The sequence below is a fragment of the Arachis ipaensis genome, chromosome B3 (assembly GCF_059453495.1).
Source record: "Arachis ipaensis isolate K30076 ecotype BB chromosome B3, ASM5945349v1, whole genome shotgun sequence".
NCBI lineage: Eukaryota > Viridiplantae > Streptophyta > Magnoliopsida > Fabales > Fabaceae > Arachis > Arachis ipaensis.
In genome coordinates, this window is record NC_142438.1 from 40,304,360 (window position 1) to 40,310,117 (window position 5,758).

At 39.5% G+C, this 5,758-nt stretch overlaps 1 non-coding gene across 1 annotated transcript; it reads right to left on the reverse strand.

Annotated features, from left to right (window-relative positions):
• Positions 1-1,245: 1,245 nt before the first annotated feature.
• On the reverse strand, positions 1,246-1,353 carry LOC148570381 (small nucleolar RNA R71). Its single transcript, XR_015908793.1, has one exon. It is a non-coding gene; the product is annotated as a small nucleolar RNA R71 (small nucleolar RNA).
• Positions 1,354-5,758: the final 4,405 nt, after the last annotated feature.

Below are 5,758 nucleotides of genomic sequence, written 5' to 3' on the forward strand. Positions count from 1 at the left end.
CGAAAATAACATAAACAATTAATGTTTTGATTCAAAAATTTGAAGTTTGTTACTTGCTTGTTAAGAAAGATTCAAACTTTAAGTTCTAGAATCATATCTTGTGATTTCTTATGAATCAAGTCATTAATTGTGATTTTAAAAATCAAATCTTTTTCAAAACTAATTTTATCATATCTTTTCAAAAATATCTTCTTATCTTATCTTTTTCAAAAATATCTTTTCAAAATATCTTTCCTAACCTCCTAACCTCTTATCTTTTCAAAAATTTGTTTCAACTAACTAACTAACTTTTTGTTTGTTTCTTAACTTTTTCAAAACCACCTAACTAACTCTCTCTCTCATTTTTCGAAAATATCTCCCCCTTTTTCAAAAATTTCTTTTTAATTAACTAATTATTTTTATTTTTATTTTTTATTTCAAAAAAAAAATTTCGAATAATACTAACAAATTTTCAAAAACCAATTTTCAAAAATCACTAACTCCTTTTCAAAATAATTTTCGAAAATTATACCTCCCCCATCCTATTCTATTTATTCATTCATATCCTAACATCTCATCTCACATCTCTTCCATTCGTACAGTTGTGTTTCTTCCTTTACATCACATTCTTTATCTCCCCCTCTTTTCTTCCACTCACACAGGGATCCCTATACGGTGGTATAAAGGATCTCTATTATTATTATCATTTTCCTGTCCATTCTTCCTTGTCATATGAGCAGGAGCAAGGATAAGAACATTCTTGTGGAAGCAGATCCAGAACCTGAAAGGACTCTGAAGAAAAGATTAAGAGAAGCTAAAATACAACAATCCAGAGAAAACCTTTCAGAAATTTTTGAACAGGAAGAGGAGATGGCAGCCGAAAATAATAATAATATAAGGAAGATGCTTGGTGACTTTACTGCACCTAATTCCAATTTACATGGAAGAAGCATCTCCATTCCTGCCATTGGAGCAAACAACTTTGAGCTGAAACCTCAATTAGTTTCTCTGATGCAGCAGAACTGCAAGTTTCATGGACTTCCATCTGAAGATCATTTTCAGTTCTTAACTGAATTCTTGCAGATATGTGATACCGTTAAGACTAATGGAGTAGATCCTGAAGTCTACAGGCTCATGCTTTTCCCTTTTGCTGTAAGAGACAGAGCTAGATTATGGTTGGATTCTCAACCCAAAGACAGCCTGAACTCTTGGGATAAGCTGGTCACGGCTTTCTTAGCCAAGTACTTTCCTCCTCAAAAGCTGAGCAAGCTTAGAGCTGATGTTCAAACCTTCAGACAGAAAGAAGGTGAATCTCTCTATGAAGCTTGGGAAAGATACAAACAGTTGACCAAAAAGTGTCCTTCTGACATGCTTTCAGAATGGACCATCCTGGATATATTCTATGATGGTTTATCTGAGCTATCAAAGATGTCACTGGACACTTCTGCAGGTGGATCCATTCACCTAAAGAAAACGCCTGCAGAAGCTCAAGAACTCATTGACATGGTTGCTAATAACCAGTTCATGTACACTTCTGAAAGGAATCCTGTAATCAATGGGACGCCTATGAAGAAGGGAGTTCTTGAGGTTGATACTCTGAATGCCATATTGGCTCAGAACAAAATATTGACTCAGCAAGTCATTATGATTTCTCAGAGTCTGCATGGAATGCAAGCTGCATCCAACAGTACTCAAGAGGCATCTTCTGAAGAGGAAGCCTATGATCCTGAGAACCCTGCAATAGCAGAGGTAAATTACTTAGGTGAACCTTATGGAAACACCTATAACTCAACATGGAGAAATCATCCAAATTTCTCATGGAAGGATCAAAAGCCCCAACAAGGCTTTAACAATGGTGGAAGAAACAGGTTTAGCAATAGCAAGCCTTTTCCATCATCAACTCAGCAACAGACAGAGAACTCTGAACAAAATGCTTCTAATTTAGCAAATCTAGTCTCTGATCTATCTAAGGCCACTGTAAGTTTCATGAATGAAACAAGGTCTTCCATTAGAAATCTGGAAGCACAAGTGGGCCAGCTGAGTAAAAGGATCACTGAAATCCCTCCTAGTACTCTCCCAAGCAATACAGAAGAGAACCCAAAAGGAGAGTGCAAGGCCATTGACATAAGTGCCATGGTCGAACCTCTGAGGAGAGGAGAGGACGTGAATCCCAAGGAGGAAGACCTCCTGGGACGTCCAGTGATCAATAAGGAGCGTCCCTCTGGGGAACCAAAGGACTCTGAGGCTCATCTAGAGACTATAGAGATCCCATTGAACCTCCTTATGCCCTTCATGAGCTCTGATGAGTATTCCTCTTCTGAAGAGAATGAGAATGTTACTGAAGAGCAAACTGCCAAGTTTCTTGGTGCAATCATGAAGCTGAATGCCAAATTATTTGGCATTGATACTGGGGAAGTTGAACCTCCCTTGTTCATCAATGAACTAAGTGATCTGGATCAACTGACATTGCCTCAGAAGAGACAGGATCCTGGAAAGTTCATAATACCCTGTACCATAGGCACCATGCTCTTTAAGGCTCTGTGTGACCTTGGTTCAGGAATAAACCTCATGCCCCTCTCTGTAATAGAGAAACTGGGAATCTATGGGGTGCAAGCTGCTAAAATCTCACTAGAGATGGCAGACAGCTCAAGAAGACAGGCTTATGGACAAGTAGAAGATGTATTAGTAAAGATTGAGGGCCTTTACATACCTACTGATTTCATAGTCCTGGATACTGGAAAGGAAGAGGATGAATCCATCATCCTGGGAAGACCTTTCCTGGCCACAGCAAGAGCTGTGATTGATGTTGACAGAGGTGAAATATTCCTTCAATGGAATGAGAACTCCCTTGTATTCAAAACTCAAGGATCCCCCTCTGCAACCATGGAGAGGAAGCAGGAAAAGCTTCTCTCCAAGCAGAGTCAACCAGAGCCCCCACAGTCAAACTCTAAGTTTGGTGTTGGGAGGCCACAACCAAACTCTAAGTTTGGTGTTGAACTCCCATATCCAAACTCTAAGTTTGGTGTTGGAGAGTTTCAACAAAGCTCTGCACATCTGTGAGGCTCCATGAGAGCCCACTGTCAAGCTATTGACATTAAAGAAGCGCTTGTTGGGAGGCAACCCAATGTTTATCTAATTCTTATTTTTCATGTTTTCTTAGGTTCATGATCATGTGGAGTCACAAAATAAACAAAATAAATATAAAAATTGAAAACGGAATCAAAAACAGCAGAAGAAAAATCACACCCTGGAGGAGCATCTGTCTGGCGTTCAAACGCCAGAACAGAGCATAGTTCTGGCGCTGAACGCCCAGAATGGGAGCATCCTGGCGCTGAACGCCCAGAACAAGCATGGTTCTGGCGTTCAACGCCAGAAATGGCAGCAAAGGGGCGTTGAACGCCCAAAATGGGCACCAACCTGGCGCTGAACGCCCAGAGTTGTGTGCAATGGCATTTTACATGCCTAAATTGGTGCAGGGATGTAAATGCCTTGACACTTCAGGATCTGTGGACCCCACAGGATCATCTCAGGATCTGTGGACCCCACAGGATCCCCACCTACCTCATCATCTCTCTTTCCATTCATGATCATCCCTTCTTTTTTTCCATTTATCACTCACATCCATACACCCACTACCTTCAAAAATTCAACATCTCTCTCCCACCCAATCCCACCCATATGGCCGAATACACACTCCCATCCATCTCCTCCATATCTTCTTCTTATTCTTCTATTCTTTCTTCTTTTGCTCGAGGGCGAGCAACATTCTAAGTTTGGTGTGGCAAAAGTATAGCTTTTTTGTTTTTTCCATAACCATTGATGGCACCTAAGGCCAGAGAAACCTCTAGAAAGAGGAAAGGGAAGACAAAAGCTTCCATCAAGGGTCTATAGCTCAGTGGTAGAACATTTGACTACAAATCAAGAGATCCCTGAGATACCTCAGGGGATACATTTTCTTCCACACAATTATTGGAAGCAACTAAGGGTGGAACATCAAGAGCACTCCTTCATCCTTCATGAAATCAGAGAAGATCTAAAAGCAATGAAGGAGGAGCAGCAAAGACAAGGAAGAGACATAGAAGAGCTCAAGGACATCACTAAGGTGGACTCATTCCTTGTTCTTACTTCTTCTGTTTTTCGTTTTCTATGTGCTTATCTATGTTTGTGTCTTCATTACATGATCATTAGTAGTTAGTAACTTTGTCTTAAAGATATGAATGTCCTATGAATCCATCACCTCTCTTAAATGAAAAATGTTTTAATTCAAAAGAACAAGAAGTACATGAGTTTCGAATTTATCCTTGAACTTAGCCTAATTATATTGATGTGGTGACAATGCTTCTTGTTTTCTGAATGAATGCTTGAACAGTGCATATGTCTTTTGAAGTTGTTGTTTAAGAATGTTAAATATGTTGGCTCTTGAAAGAATGATGACTAGGAGACATGTTATTTGATAATCTGAAAAATCATAAAAATGATTCTTGAAGCAAGAAAAAGCAGCAAAAAAACAAAGCTTGCAGAAAAAAAAATATAGGCGAAAAAAATAGAAAGAAAAAGAAAAAGCAAGTAGAAAAAGCCAATAACCCTTAAAACAAAAAGGCAAGGGCAAATAAAAAGGATCCCAAGGCTTTGAGCATCAGTGGATAGGAGGGCCTAAAGGAATAAAATCCTGGTCTAAGCGGCTAAACCAAGCTGTCCCTAACCATGTGCTTGTGGCGTGTAGGTGTCAAGTGAAAACTTGAGACTGAGCGGTTAAAGTCAAGGTCCAAAGCAAAAGAAGAGTGTGCTTAAGAACCCTGGACACCTCTAATTGGGGACTCTAGCAAAGCTGAGTCACATTCTGAAAAGGTTCACCCAATTATGTGTCTGTGGCATTTATGTATCCGGTGGTAATACTGGAAAACAAAGTGCTTAGGGCCACGGCCAAGACTCATAAAAAAGCTGTGTTCAAGAATCATCATACTGAACTAGGAGAGTCAATAACACTATTCGAAATCTGAAGTTCCTATTCAAGAGGCAAAAAGCTATAAGTCCCACTCATATGATTGAAACTATGTTTCATTGATAGTTTGGAATTTATAGTATATTCTCTTCTTTTTATCCTATTTGATTTTCAGTTGCTTGGGGACAAGCAACAATTTAAGTTTGGTGTTGTGATGAGCGGATAATTTATACGCTTTTTGGCATTGTTTTTAGTATGTTTTTAGTAGGATCTGGTTACTTTTAGGGATGTTTTCATTAGTTTTTATGTTAAATTCACATTTCTGGACTTTACTATGAGTTTGTGTGTTTTTCTGTGATTTCAGGTATTTTCTAGCTGAAATTGAGGGACTTGAGCAGAAATCAGATTCAGAGGTTGAAGAAGGACTGCTGATGCTGTTGGATTCTGACCTCCCTGCACTCAAAGTGGATTTTCTGGAGCTACAGAACTCGAAATGGCGCGCTTCTAATTGCGTTGGAAAGTAGATATCCAGGGCTTTCCAGCAATATATAATAGTCCATACTTTGGCCAAGAATAGACGATGTAAACTGGCGTTTAACGCCAGCCTTCTGCCCAAATCTGGCGTCCAGCGCCAGAAAAGGATCCAAAACCAGAGTTGAACGCCCAAACTGGCACAGAAACTGGCGTTCAACTCCACAAATGGCCTCTGCACGTGCAACATTCAGGCTCAGCCCAAACACACACCAAGTGGGCCCAGGAAGTAGATTTATGCATCAATTACTTACTCATGTAAACCCTAGTAGCTAGTTTATTATAAATAGGACCTCTTACTATTGT